Below are 16,947 nucleotides of genomic sequence, written 5' to 3'. Positions count from 1 at the left end.
CAATTATAATTACATATCAAATATATTTTTCTGCATAAAATATTAGTGGCTGTATATTAAACGTGTTTCTGATCGTTCTAATATTTGTACTAGGTTAAATTTCAATTTATTTCCTAAAATGTATTTTTTTTTGTACGTACGAAATTATTTGAAGACAAAATCCAGTTTTGGCTTCTTACAAATATTAAGACGACCAGAAACACATTGAATATACAGACACTGATATTCTAAACAAGAAAAATTTCAAATATGTTCTAAAATCAAGATATATAATTGAACGACGCATTCATCATAGTAAAAGTTTATACCATAAATTCCAAACAAAGTGGGCTATGTATCATAATTTATATAATATGTAGCCAGGAAATAATTGGACAGAATTTTATAGTAATAGTTTGTGTTTGTGTGTGTTTTTGCACGAATTTCAGTTGTACTCCTACCCCTCTCACCCCCCCCCCCCCCCCCCCCCCCCCCCCCCCCCCCCCCGCGTATGGGTTCAAACACGTCCACACTTGGTACAGTCTCATACGCGTATGGGTTCAAACACGCCCACACTTGGTACAGCCTGTGACATCGCTAATAACGAAAATTGACTCTCTTTGTTTGTGTTCACATATATATCAGGACCCATATTCACAAAAAGGTGTAAATTTACGTCTACGACTAGCACTTACGTCTGCCGTAGATTTACGTTTACGTGCAACAAGCACCTTATTCTCAAAGACGGTCGTAAATGTAAACGTAACTTAGTTGGACGTAAATCTACGATTGCAACTCTCACCGGAGAAATAAAAAACAACAACATTAGAAACGATGGCTTCCGGGTAAATAACAAATGCGCAAATGCTTGAAACGCAATTTTGTTTGTCATCTGCTGACAAAAACACGGTGAACCATGGCATTTTGGTATTGGTGTGGATCCGCGTTTTGGTACAAACTTTAGGACATTCTTAAAAAGGAAAAGATAACTCAGGAGAAATTGGCCGAGTCGAAAACATCCGTTCGATCACCAACAAAAATGTTAAATCCAAACTGCTTCAATTATTGGAAATGCTGCCAGTTTCCGTAAATAACAGTAAATAACGGCGATCGTGCTTGATTTATTATATGTACACACTTACGTACAGCGTTAGTTGTAACCGGAGGCACTCTTATATTTACGTCCAACTTTACACGTAACTTACGTTTTCTTTGTTTCGTGAATAGCTCTTCAGTCGTAGATTTACGTTTACGTGTAAAACTAGGCTTACGATATTTTGTGAATATGGGTCCAGAACATAATGAAGTTTGAAATAACTCAACCTTATGAAGACGACCAGAAGCCCCTTGAATACTAATATTCAGAGACTTAAAGTGCAATTAAAATAGTAAAAGGGGTTATTGAATCAGACCCATCTGAACTATGACAGAAATTTGTTTAATGTGTGTATTTTATCATATCAGTGTATTTTTGTTAACACTCTGTGAAAAAGAAAAACAAATAAAACGTAATTTTAGGATTTTCTTATCCAGTTTTGTTGTAGAAATTATTTGAGTTGGGTACCGCAGACAGGACAGCAACAACCTCATAGCACTCTAAAAGGCAATACGAGTATACACCTTTTGTTTCTGTTCTCTCATAACCATGGTATCTTCACTCAACATTTCACAAGACAGATATTTTGTTAGCGAACAGGAAACGACAATAATTTATTTATTTGTTGCACGTTGTTTTGCGTCATTCGTTTCTTTTCAGGTTTTGTTCTAAAAATTATTTGTTTTGGGTACCGCAGGCAGGACAGCAACAACCCCATAGCACTCTAAGCTTAAAAGGCAATACCAGTATACACCGTTTGTTTCTGTTCTCTCATAACCATGATCTCTTCATTCAACATTTCCCAAGACAGATATTTTGTTAGCGAACAGGAACCGAAATGATTTATTTATTTGTTGCACGTTGTTTTGCGTCATTCGTTTCTTTTCAGGTTTTGTTCTAGAAATGATTTGTGTTGGGTACCGCAGGCAGGACAGCAAATAACCCCATAGCACTCTGAGCTTAAAAGGCAATACCAGTATACACCTTTTGTTTCTGTTCTCTCATCATAACCATGGTCTCTGCAGAGCCTCGCAAAATTTCTCATTCTTATCTTCACAGGATAAAACAGATATCCAACGTCATTAACTAGGTATTCTCTCTATATTTCAATATTGATTGAAACACATTTTATTGCTTTGTAAAGAAAAATGGATTAGGCACAAGTTATACAACTTACTAGGCCTTCTCCATAAAGAATTTAAGTGTCAAAAATTTATAACCAAATAAGTTTCAGAGTGTATTAGATTGATGATGTAAACTACACCAAATTTTTTATTTATTGTTCCATATTTACAAAAAACCACAAATAAACGTCACTGTATACAAGAAAGTCACATGACATGCTGTCAAAGTTGAAGGTTGTCAAACATGGATTTTACACATTCGAACATTCGTTTAATAGTGTGTGAATCCACCCCTGGCGCGAATACACTTGACACATCGTTGCCTCATGCTGTTGATCAGACGTCTGAAGAACTCTTGGGGAATGGCCTGCCACTCTGCCATAAGAAGTTGACCCAGATCATGAAGGTTGGCCGGAGGGGCATAGTTATCCCGAACTCTCCTGCCTAATTCGTCCCAGGCGTGCTCTATTGGGGCCAAGTCAGGCGAATATGCTGGCCAATCCATCCTGGCGATACCTTGTTGTCTGAGAAAGTCCGTTACCACCCTGGCGCGGTGGGGTCTGGCATTGTCATCCTGCAGAACTGCCCCGCCGCCAATCTGCTGAAGGCCTGGGAGAACCAACGGCCGGATACTCTCATTCAGATAGCGGATTCCATTCAGATTGCCATCCACCACATAGAGGGGGGTCCTGTGGTGGATAGAGATGCCGCCCCACACCATGACGCTGCCACCACCGAACCGGTGACGTTGTCTAACGTTAACGTCAGCGAAGCGCTCCCCAGGACGTCTGTAGACACGAACCCGACCGTCGTTGAACTGGAGACTAAACCTGGACTCATCAGTGAACATCACTCGACCCCACTGAACACGTTGCCACCGCAGATGAAGCGTGCACCAGTGACGTCTGGTCGTTCTGTGACGTGGTAGGAGTGGTGGTCGAACAGCCTGGCGACGGCAGCGTAGATTATTGGCTCTCAGACGATTGCGTATGGTTTGATCAGACACTCGAGTTCCAGTCGCAGTCCGCAGATTGTCACGTAATCGGCGTGCAGCGGTTGTGCGTTGACGTAGAGCCATATTGGTGATGTAGCGGTCCTATCTATTTGTAGTGCTTCGGGGTCTTCCCGAACGTGGATGATTTCGAACAGAATTCGTTGCTTGGTACCGTTGCCGTTACCGACACCAAGTCTCAGAGCAACATTTCTTTGCGTATTGCCATCCTGAAGCCAAGCAATAGCCCTTCCTCGATCTTCGATAGTCAGTTGAAGTCGTACCATTGTCGAATTTGGAGTGTGCACCGTACACGAACGCAAGCTCCAATTATATGGAAATTCAGCATTGGGAACATGGAATACACGTGCAAAGCGTGCAAATGAAGCGCTTTGTGAAAAAGCAAGTTATGGGCACTTAGCAGACCTTTCGCTTTCGCCCTAATTTACGTGCAAATGTAAGCATGTTTTCGCCATTAGAACTAGTCGACAGTGTCAATGACAGTGGATTTTAATTCATTTATGGGTTGCTTAGACCCACTTTCGTCAAAATGGAACAATACCATGCGTGACATTATGGTCTAGCTAATATAATTGACATTCAGAAAATAATGTCGAAAATATCGTCTGACCCTTAAATTCTTTTGAGTAGTATATATATACATAAATTTTACGACAGTAATGTATTTTTGTAATTTAAATATGAACAGAAATAAATATTAAAAGAGAAAGAAGAAAGAATAAAAGAAACAGAAAAAAAGACGCACTATAATAAAACAGCAGGTTTGCTAAAGGAAAACACAAAACAAACAAGGCCTCGCAATGATTACGTAATGGCTACCAAAATAATAATAATAATAGCAATAAAATAAATAAATAGTAATAATTTTAAAGATCCATACTTTTTTTTACTAATTAAGGAAAACGTTTTGTTTCATTTATATACTTCTGCACATGAAGAAAAATCTTTATTGTCTTCTTCACTTAGAGCATTTTTACCATTTAGAACTAGTTGTAAATTTATTGGCTGAAATGTTTGCAATGAATTCCAAAGAGTGCGTCTTTGCCTTTCACAGAAAAAAAGATAATTGTTTTCAAAACTGCACGAAGAATCGGTGCTAAGACCACCTCGATATAAGTCTACTTTTAAATCACTACACCTGTGTCTTAACATGAAATGCAATACATTTTCTTTTCTGTTACCAAATGAATAGTATGGCGCAACGCATGGAACATCTGGTTTTATTGCTTTTTTAAACGAATATGTTTTTGGCAATTTCGAATTTCAGCTCGTAGGTTGTTCCAAACTTTTATTGTCGAGTTGATAAATGAAGATTGAAGTAAATTAGTCTAGCAGGGGGTAAAGAAATATCATTCCGATTTCTTATAAAAGTAAAGCGAAGTAAACAACACAAACTGGATGGGGGGGGGGGGGGTTACCTTACATTAAATTTATAATTTTTGTGAAGTCTTTAATCATGTAATTAGAATTAGATAATGTGTCCATGTATCTAATATATAGATTATCTCTATGTTTATCCATGCAGACTGACATATGCCGATATAAAGTGTATTGCGTACATTTTTATGGCATCGGACGTACACGTCGGAATTGGCAAATGGTTTCGTTAAAAACTATTAACGTTATGTCAAATATACATGATATCTATACAGTAAATATTAACTTACAATACAGTATGAACGTTGCAGAAGTACACATTCTTTGCAAAACGGTAATACATTTTTGATAATGGAAATGGAACAGTTAATTATAAACTTTATTAATTGTGGCACTATGTAAATGAAATTCGATTATTTTCAAAGTTGAAAGTGACCCTAACGTTACTAATACGCATCTCAACGGGAATTTTTTTTTTTTTTTTTTTTTTAAACCCTGACGTTTCTCGTGGTCCTTTGATTTACGCAACATGCAACACTAAAGTTTACCTCTCTAAACCAACACCTCTCTAAACTGAACACAGGAAAAATAATACTCACTCAAACTCTTTATTTAGTGCAAATTGTACCTCAGAATACCGGACGATCAGACCCATAACAATCATTATGCTGGCACTAATTGTTTCGTGGGGCGGGATGTAGCCAGTAGTAAAGCGCTCACCTGATGCGCGGACGGTCTAGGATCTATCCCCGTCAGTGGGCAGATTGGGCTATTTCTCGTCCAAGCCAGTGCACCACAACTTGTATACCAAAGGCCGTGCTATGTGCTATCTTTTCAGTCGAATAGTGCATATAAGAGATCCCTTGCAAAATGTCAGAATTACCAAAAGTTTGACATCCAATAGCCGATGATTAATAATCAATGTGTTCCATTTGTGTCGTTAAACAGAACAAACTATAACGTTTTTATGGTTTCGTTTTTGTCATCTCGCCATATTCGTTCCGATTACCTCACAGCAAACATAACTAGTACAATATACACATACTAACATTAGCCACTAGATATGTAAACACCGTTACATATGGCTGGATACGATTGGTAAAGTGTCCGAATCTAAAACGCAGCGTATATTTATATTTGCATTACTACAAATAAGCTATACAGGATTGCAAACAAATCATTTTACACTTTTACATGGATTACAACTAATATTGTGAATAGAATGATGGAAATACATGGTGAAGGTTTCACGCCAGCTAATTTTTCCCGACCGTATCCATCGTTTCTCCAACTCAGCACGGGGGGGGGGGGGGGGGGGGGGGGGGGTCCCCCCCCCCCCCCCCCCTAAACCCCATCCCAACCCCGTCTCGTACGCTTATGGTGTTTCCAACGACCAGGTATAATAATAGAGACCCTTTTCCCCCACTCGTCTCTTATGTCTATGATAGTCAAAACTGCCATAGGCAGTCAGTGATAATCAATTTCAAGTGATTTCATGCTATTTGTAATTGTACATCTGTAAAAGGCAATTTCTCATGCTTATGATACGTATTATTTTTATATTATAGTAACTGGACATTGTAGTACTAGTTATTAGTTCTAACTGCTAGAACGAAGTACAGTTTTCAAAGTTTTATTTCAGGGTTTTTCATGAATCATATGTAATAAGCAAAATAACAGGAATAAAATTCCAGCGGACTAGGGATACTAGGATTTAAAGTCCTGTGGACTAGGAGTACCAGCAATGAAAGTCCCAGGGACTAAAATTCCTAGGAATACAGGTCCCACAGATTTGAATTCCGAGGAATGGAAGTTCGATCGGACAAAGATCAAGAAAATCACAAGTTCATCGGATTGTGACTTACTGTCAAACTATAAATTTATAAAACATATTATTGAAAAATTATGTTGGTGTACTTAGAAATTGGTTTTTGATGTTCGGCAAATGGTATGTTTTTGGAGTTACCAGTTTACAACTTTGGGCTCCATGGTTTTTTTTTTAATGTTTCTTTGTGTTGAACGCATGGACATATAGCCTACTTTATATCTGTAGTTGCATCATATACTTTTGAAAAACAAGTTAGATACTCTTCTTATTTCAGTATTCCAACAAAAATGCAAGACAATTACAAAAATTCACTTACGAGTCTATGGCGTAAAAAATAATTAACTTGATACTCAAGCTGAAAATTTTGCAAATTGCAGAGTACAGCAAACGGACATCTATATTAATTTGCTGGACTAATATATTTACCTCACTACTGTAAAATAAATTTAATGGTAGGAATATAACCAGCTGTGAATGTTTGGGTAGGACTATGGTTCGTACGAAATGTTCCTGCGTTCCGCTTACACCGGCTCTCATATTTGAGCATTAATTTGGTATAAACACGAAAATAAATTTAAATGAATTAACATTTTTATCCCCAGTCTTGGACAGTTTTTGACGGGAAATCATACGGTGTGCTAAAACAGACTGCTTGAACATTTAGTGGATATATCAATGTGCTCTAGTCCTGTAGTTAAACAGAAAGCACTTGAACGTTTTAGTGGATGTAATCACGTGTCAGCTGGTTGATTGATTGCTTTTTTATTTTGTATTTTTTTCAACAGTGCAATCGATCCGATGTGTTCCTAGACCTACGGAGATTCAGAGTTGTGTTTTGCCTTAGTGGCTTTTGAACCAACGATCATCGTGATATTCCTCTACACACGAACATGCTGACTACTACACACAAACTGTATCCTAATGCAATATTTATCGTGCCACTTTGTCGCCTTCATATACAGATTAACATAGACTCGGTTGATATTTTCCATATAACAAATACTCGTGGCGAATCATGTAATATATAATAAAATATACACAATAAAAACAACAAAACACAGTAGAATAGCCCAAGCGATTTTAGTTATTCTTAATATATTCAGGGCAATAAAATATCATTAGAAAACTTTACATATGTACAATCAATATGACGTCAAGGATGTCTTCACTAGAATAAAATTGTAACATGCTGAGACTCATTATTTTGTACTATTTTGAGAAGGAATTAGTAAATGAATTCAACCGTTCTCTTTCCCCTCTACAATATTATTTTCAGAAAACACTTTGTAGAGAAGAAACACTACAAATTAGTTTTTGAAACAATAATGAAACTGTTAATGTTTGTGGATGGGTTTTTTTCTCCAGTTTTAAGGGTAAATGATTGACTTTCTTATATAATTTTGCAAGTAACACATTGACTAGTTTCGCATTTTGAGACTGTTTTATTGTTATTCAATTCAAACTTAGATGTGTATAAAAGTATTTGTTTGTGTACTTTTAATTTCCATTGTAAATTACAGAGAAGGATATAATAAAGTAAGTTCATTATTAAATGTACATACATCGACTGTGGATGTCCACATGATAAGGTAGTAAACGCATAATTTACAAATTTGTTTACAGCAGTTTAAATAATTATACTGATGGGAAGAAATATACAGGGGTTGAGATTGGCTGAAATTCCTGCTAGACGTTCGATCCGACAAGATGCTAATTTTCTCTGCTGAATAAAAATTTCCCTGATCAATCATGATTTTTTTTTAATAAATAAAAATTAAAAAAGAATAAAGAATATGTATAAACAATATTTCAACATATGCTACTAATAATGTGTGTTTTTTTAGAATTGTGGGTACATTGATTTTACACCGAGTACCATATACATGGATGGGGCGTAACGTTGGAAGTTACCCATAAGCCAACCTCTGTGTTTGGTATTTATGGGTTGAATGTGCACTAATGAACACGTCTATCATATGATAAACATTCCATGTTTAGTTTCGGAATTGTGGGTATATCGATTTTACACTGTGTACCTTATATATGCACGACGGAACACTTGTTCATCATATGATAAACATTGTATGTTAAGTTCCAGAATTGCGAGTCCAATCTAATTATTGAGCTGAAATCCGAATTTCGACCTTTAACAGGGCGTGACGTTCAGATTGAGCCCTAAGCCAACCTAGGTTCTTCTCTTTTCCAAAGAACAAGTACTAGAGTATGGATCTGTAGAATTTCATCAACTTTCTATGTTTAGTTCCTGTAAACGAGTGTCGTGTAGTTATACTGTGTACCATACATTTGACGGGGCGTTACCTTCGACGTTGCGCCTGAGCCACCAAGTGTTTGTTATATGTGGGTTGTATGTTCACCACTAAACACATCTCTATGATAAACATTTTATGTTGAGTTTCAGAATTGTGGATCTAATCTTAATATTGAGCGGTTATCGAATATCGATTTGTAGAATTTCATAAACTTTTTTAGTTCCAGAATTGTGTGTTTATAAACGAGCGTTTTTTAGTTCCAGAATTGTGTGTTTATAAACGAGCGTTTTTTAGTTCCAGAATTGTGTGTTTATAAACGAGCGTTTTTTAGTTCCAGAATTGTGTGTTTATAAACGAGCGTTTTTTAGTTCCAGAATGTCGATCTTTAGAATTTACTTTTATTTTGTTATCATTTACAAGTATGTATGTATACACAGCATCTAATACTAAAATGTAAATACCAGAATTCTGCTTAGTTTAGTAACTGGTTTAACGTGTCAATATACTACTAGGGTTTCGAACACGCCTATCCTGAGTCCGGCCTCCGATAGGATCGGGGGTCTGACTCGGGACAGGGATAACCTAACAAATACGGTCAATTTTGAAATTTTGAATATTAACACCAAAAGTATAAAAAGGGGAAAATTGGGGTTAATAAATTTTGACTCCCGCCCTCAAAGAGAAATATCAACATTCTTATCCTATATAAATTATTAATATAATATAATTTCGGCGCATAATATTATTAGGGGGCCGGGCGGCGGAATATATTCTAATATAAAATTAAATGTATAAATATAGGGTTATCTTAACGGTAAATATATAAACAAGTTAATTCTCTTATATGAAGCCAACAGCCAACGGCTGTGGCATAAATAACTACAGAGAAAAAAAAAATAATAATAATAATATTTAACAAATTAATTAATTATATACTATTTTAACAAATGAAATAATTTAACTAATTAAATTGATCAACATATATTATTTAACACAGTGGTAGTCAGGCCGCCGAGGCGAGTAATTGGATGAAAAGAAATATTATTACTATTATTATTAATATTAATTTAATATTGCCGCAACCGCAGCCACTGCACAGCGCAGCCCCTGTCGGTAGTTGCGCAATGGAACTACGGCAACGGCAGCAACTAATATAACATTTAATATAAAATTATTAATTTACATTAATCATTAACTCAATAGTTAATTAATAATAAATGAATATTTATAAATACCTTAAATTAAATTTAAAGGGACATTCCTGAGTTTGCCGCATTGTAAGATGTTTCCGACTAATAAAATAGTTCTACGATTAAACTTACATATTAAATATATTTTCTTGTTTAGAATATCGGTGTCTGTATATTCAATGTGTTTCTGGTCGTCTTAATATTTGTAACAAGCCAAACTGGATTCTGTCTTCAAATAATTTCGTACGTACGAAAAAACAATATTTTAGGAAATAAAATGAAATTTTATCTAGTACAAATATCAGAACGGTCAAAAACACGTTTAATATGAAGCCACTAATATTTTATGCAGAAAAATATATTTGATATCTAATTACAATCGTTAAAAAGTCTTTGTTAGTCGATAACATCTTAACAATTGCAGCAAACTCAGGAATGTCCCTTTAAATATTAGCAATCTGTCTGTAGCAGGTTTTAATTGTTTATTTGGTTTTAATAAATTATTTGGAGTAAATGGAATATTATGTTTATCAAAACATTTAATTAATTTAATTATATTGTTTTTATATTTATTGCAGAAGAATAAGTAATGACTTACATCTACCATGTTACAATGGGTGCAATTCGGGCTGTTAACTTTTCTTATTTTAAATTTTATTTGATTAAGTCCTACTGAAACACCCATTCTTAATCTTGCTATTACTTTAGTGGCTTTTATATTAAATGAGGTCGGACCCAGTGTGGAGACCTTTGGTTTAATATTAGCATGCCATGCTCTCGTCCTATGGTTTTAGTCTGTTTGCCACAGGCGATCAATGCATGTCACGATAATTGAATTTATTTCTTTATAATTATATTTGATATTTATTTTGACTTTATCATCCAATAAGGGTGTTTTAGCATATTGGTCAGCAGTCTGTTTCTGTATATGCCCACATGTGCTGGTACCCACTCAAAGACGACCTCAACTCCGCTTTGAATTATTTTATTATAGAAGCTAATTATATTTTTGAGTTCAGACCTGACATTGTGGGAGCTGTCAATAGCGTTAAGAGCACTAAGGCTGTCAGAAAGAATAATAAATTTATTTTGGTCGTCCATTTTTTAAAATAGTTATTTAGTATCCACACCAGGGCATATTGTATAGCCAATAGCTCCGTGGTGTAGACAGAAACAGTATCAGTCAGTCTGGCACTGAACTGACTATATCAATTTAATTCTTTGACGGCGAAGGCCATACCCGTCCTACCAGTTATGGGGTCTTTGGAGCCGTCGGTGAAAATGTGTAGATAACTTTGATACCTTTCCCCTATAATGATCCTAAATAAAGTATTTTTAAAAACTGGTAGGTCTATTTTAGATAGTTCATTCTTAACATAACAATTTACTTTTGGGGGTATAAGAGCCCATGGGGCTTTGAATCTAGCACTACAATCGCTTATAGGAAGATTCGCCACCCCAAAAGCATTTGCAAATCTCATTAAATAAGAATAAATGGATATATTAGAGTCCCTGACTGAGTGTAGAGGGAAATGAGGTTATTTATGGGATTATCTCTAACTAGATTTTTAGCTTTAAATAAATGTTTCAGTCCCTAATGTATACGTCTAAGGGTAAGTGGTACGACACCCAGCTCAGCCAAAACACTATGATGGGGCATGCACACAGAGGCCCTAGTCAAAATACATAGTGCCTTGTTGTACACGCTCTCAAGTTTTTTAAGCTGGGTGTTACTGGCACAGCCAAATGCCTGCGCCCCATATTGCAATTTTGAGACTATGAACGCCTCAAAAATCGTGAGCAGAGTTTTCCTATCGTTACCCCATAGCACAAGTGCCAACTACATTGGCTATATGCACCACAAAGGTGAGTTTCTGGTTGAAGGTTATTCCTAAAAAGCGGACTGATTTGACTTGTGTGATTAATTCATTATTATAAAACAGTTCTAATTTAGGTGCCGGTTGTCCGATACGGCCCAAGAAAGAAATGCAACAGGTTTTCGATTGGGAAATGGTAACACCCCCCCCCCCCCCCCCCCCCCCCCCCCCCCCCCCCCCCCCCCCCCCCCCCCCCCCCCCCCCCCCCCCCCCCCCCCCCCCCCCGTTAACTGACCAATTTTGTAATACATGTAAATCCGACTGGAGGTCTTTTTTAAACCAGATCAAAAGTATTTCCAACTCTCCAGTAGGCAGTATCATCTGTAAAGAGACCGATACTTAATTGTGAATCGTTAGATTTATCATTGTCAGTGAGTGCTTGTGCCAAATCGTTTATAAAAATTCCAAAAAGTGTCGGTGCGATCACGGACCCCTGGGGGATACCATTTTTGTTTCCAACCAGGGTGAAGAGTATCCTTTATAATTAACATTAAAACTTCTATTATTTATAAACCGATCGATAAAATAAAACATTTAACCTCTTACACCCATCTTATAAATGTTTTTGTAGTAGTCCATGCCTCCAAACCATGTCGTACGCCTTTTCGATATCCACAAATACACCCGCCACCTTGTGTTTCTTCTGATAGGCATTTTAAACTTCGGTTTGCAAACGTACAAGGTGGTCGGTTGTGGAGTGTTTTTTTCTAAACCCACTTTGAAACTTTGTAAATAATTTGTTTAATTCCAAAAAGTGGGAAAGGCGAGTGTTAACCATATACTCCATGGTTTTGCAGACGCTGGACGTAAGAGAAATCGGCCGGTAATTTTTGGGATCGGTAAGGTCCTCCCCCTCTTAGGGAGAGCAAACACTTCTGCATGTTTCCAATGAGGGAGAGATAACCCTGTTTCCAAATAAGATTGGATAACTCCAAGAAAAGCTCAAGTATTTTAGTGGGCATACTAGTATGTTTAAAAAAGAGATAACTAAATTTATCAGGGCCTGGAGCCGAGCCTTTACGGTGTTGAAAAGCTTTGAGCATTTCTTGGAGTGTAAATGGCATGTCATACTCATTGCCGCTTACACGGAAGTTAGAATCAAGGGACATTTTTTGATGTTTTTCTACAAATATTTTACGTTTTTGAAATTCTTTGGAAAAATTAGAGGTGGCCGAATTTTGTTTAAACGAAGCTCCAAGAATATCTTCTTTAGATTGATTAGTTTTATAAACTTTACTCTTTTTTAAAATATTTGTAATACTGCCCGGTTTCCCCTGTATTTTTTTTAATCTTCTACCAGACCTCCCATCCAGTGGTGCTTTCACCAATGGAGCTGACAGATTTTTCCCATGAAGCTCTTTTTTCTTTAGCTATTGTATAAACTAATTTATATTTAGCATGTTTAAAAATGTGTTATATTAATATCATTTCTGAATTCTGCTGTGAATGAATTGACAGAACAACTAAATTTGAGTGTTTCGTGTTTTAAACTTTTATTTACGGTTATATGGCGTCAGACATATGGTTAAGGACCACACAGATTTTAAGAGGAAACCCGCTGTCGCCACTACATGGGCTACTCTTCCGATTAGCAGCAAGGGATCTTTTATTTGTGCTTCCCACAGGCAGGATAGCACAAACCATGGCCTTTGTTGAACCAGTTATGGATCACTGGTCGGTGCAAGTGGTTTACACCTACCCATTAAGCCTTGCGGAGCACTCACTCAGGGTTTGGAGCCGGTATCTGGATTAAAAATCCCATGCCTCGACTGGGATCCGAACCCAGTACCTACCAGCCTGTAGACCGATGGCCTACCACGACGCCACCTAGGCCGGTTTGAAGAATCAATAATAGTTATAAGTGCCTTCAGTTACAAGGATAATGTATTCTTTCTCTTTTTATTTTCTGATGTATTCTGGTAGCCATTTGCTGTATGATGTTTACTTTTCGCATTTTACCTGCTATATTTATACTTAAATGTGCATAAATGAAAAAAAAAACCCCACATTGCATGATCAAAATCGTATCCCTACACAGGGTAGAGACGAAAGTATGTTAGGCAAAATCGTGATTGCTAGCATGATCCACTATCAGGTGCCTGTCCCTAGGAGGACCGCCACCTACTTAGGAGATGCGTAACATGTTTCATCCTCTCCACCGCGGGCGGAATGTAGCCCACTGGTAAAACGCTCGCTTGATCCGTGGTCGGTTTGGGATCGATCCCCGTCGGTGGGCCCATTGGACTATTTCTCGTCCCAGCCAATGCTCCACGACTGGTGTAAAAAGGCCGTGGTATGTACCATTCTGTCTGTGGGATGGTGTATATGAAAGATCCCTTGCTGCTAATCCAAAAGAGTAGCCCATGAAGTGGCGACAACGGGTTTCCTCTCTCAATATCTGTGTGGTCCATATGTTAAACATATGTCCGACACCATATAACCGTAAATATAATATGATGAGTGCGTCGTTAAAAAAACAATTCTTTCCTTCCCCTCCACCGCGTGTATGATGACTGCCACTCCCAACACTAGCTTAGAAATGTGTTTTGTTAAACGACACCACTAGAGCACATTGGTTAATTAAGCATCGACTATTGGATATCAGACATCATAGTAGTCATCAGAGGAAACCCGCTACACTTTTCCTAATGCACTTTTCCCACAGACATGAAACCACATGCCACGGCCTTGGACCAGTTGTGGTACACTGGCAGAATGAGAAAAACACAATAATCTGAATGGATCCACTGAGGTGGTTCGATCCTGCGACGCAAGCACCTCAAGCGAGCACTCGACCGACTGAGCTAAATCCCATAGAGAAGTGAACACCACACGTCCTGAGGTTGGTGATAAATGTGAGTGTGTTGGTTGTAAAAACAATAGTTTCATCTGGCAAAAAATGTATGCAATTTTATTGCATCTAGTACCACTGTGTCAAGTAGCCTTGTGCTTGAAACATGTATGGGGTACCTGTAAATATTTTATGCGGAACTAGGGTAGTCATAGACGCTACCCATCATCTAAAAAATGAGCAGCTTGACTACCAATTTTGTCGGATTCACGTTACGGGTGAGAGGTGGTAGTATTTATATCCGTGGCGTTGATGTCGATTGATAGGCTGCAGGTAGGAGTTTTAGCCACATATGTTACTATTGTCGTCTATGGGATTTGATTTGGTAGTATACACCCTATAGCACATGTTCAGTGTATAATATAAAATATTATGATTTTGTCATTTCATTTAATTAAACTATACTCTTGATTAATTAGCAGTCATTCGACCATGCAAGTTCACAATGACCTTGACCTTGAAAATAATCACTGTACATGACTCTGAATGGAGTTTGAATTAAAGTTAGCACTGAGGAAAAGTTGGTATTGGTCTATAATTCATACTGTAAAGATTTCAATAATTTCTTTTCACATGACATTTGACTGTTCTTAAATATGGTATTATATATAATCAACCTGAACTAAGATTTTAATAGAAATTTATTTTTATATTAAAAATAGCATGTGTCAATAGTGGGTTAATGTCTTTAGTTTCCATTAACATAGTTAATTTTTCACGTATGAAATTCTGAAAACTCAAATTTGTAAAGAACTTGATTTTTGACTCTTTTTTTTTGTAATTTAGACATATTTATAGGGTACTAAGTTGTATTTTAGACAAATTTGTAGTTTTATACAAAATTGTAAGTAAATTTGTAGAAAAACTTTACCAAAGACATAATTAAATTTGTTTTCACTAATGTGCCTTCTACTCTTATTTATACATAACAATAACTTTGTTAAATATATATTTAGATCTCCAGATAAATGTTTTAAAGAACATTTTAAGTTTATACTAGATTCAGAACCAATGTTTTTCAGATTTGATTATCTGCCTTGGAGTAAGTTGATAATTTATTTTATTGTTAAAGCAGTATTACCCAATGTGACTAGCTAAATAAAATGCTTGATTACAGATTGTAGGAATACATCCAGTGTACATATTGTAGTCATCTGGATTAAAAACTAATGCAAAAAAATAGATGTTCGGGTATTTATGTCATTTAAAAATAATATTAAAACATCCAACTACAGTTGACTATAAATAAAATATAGTCAGGAATATCGGTGGCTGCCAATGGTTTTGATGGTTCATTATGAAAAATCAGCATGACCGATGGATTTGAAATTCCCACACCTGGTATCTCGAAGACACCCACACCCAGCATACAGGATTTCCTGCCAACACTAATGGTCAGGACTTTAAATCATTTCTTCATTCAGGTACAGTCATGTTGTTGTTTCCTTCCTCAGACAGTGCATTTTATTAATACTGATATTTCTTTGATGTGCCCGTTAAGGTCTTCATAATCCAGGGTGAGTCAAGTGCTTGTGTCTTAATTGAATTCTTTATTGGGGTACAGGTACTCTGACTATATTTGTTGTCTCTACATATATACCTGAGAAAACAAACCACCTGACAGTAAATATCTTAAGGACTTTTATTTTAAAACATTTTGTTGTTTAACATGGCATATTGCATTTGTACAAAACTGTATGCAATATATATGCAGTATGAGATGTACATTATATTAGGTTGCACTGTAGAAACAACCGTTTCAGTGAGGTTGTCAGATTATGTCAGTATACAACAGATCCTGGTTGTCATAAAACACATAGCTAGACACTTTTTAAAAAATGTATGTTATTAGTATAGGTAGTACTAAACCAAATAACTTCCGGCTGGGTCAAAGTTCGAGGTGCATCGAACTTTTGATAGAGAAGTGAACACCACAAGTCCTGTGAGTGGTGATAACTGTGAGTGTGTTGGTTGTCAAGTGTGTCAAGTAGCCTTGTGCTTGAAACATGTATAGTGTACCTGTCAAAAAAAAGGTACTCAAATTTTGTGCGTAACTAGGATAGTCATAAACGCTACCCGTTATCTCAGAAATGAGCAGCTTGACCCCCAATTATTATTTTTTGATTCACTTTAAGGGTGAGGGGTGGTAGTATTTATATCCGTGGCGTTTATATCGACTGATACGCTGCAGATAGGAGATTTAGCCACATATTATATTATTGTCGTCTATGGGATTTGATTGGGTAGTATACACTCTTTACTGGATCCTTATAAATTATTCCTGCACCGCTCAATATAGCTCTGCCACTCCCAGGCTAGATGTCAGAACACGTATACCAATGC

The sequence above is a fragment of the Gigantopelta aegis genome, chromosome 9, assembly GCF_016097555.1.
Source record: "Gigantopelta aegis isolate Gae_Host chromosome 9, Gae_host_genome, whole genome shotgun sequence".
Taxonomy (NCBI): Eukaryota; Metazoa; Mollusca; class Gastropoda; order Neomphalida; family Peltospiridae; genus Gigantopelta; species Gigantopelta aegis.
This window is presented reverse-complemented; position numbering follows the sequence as displayed.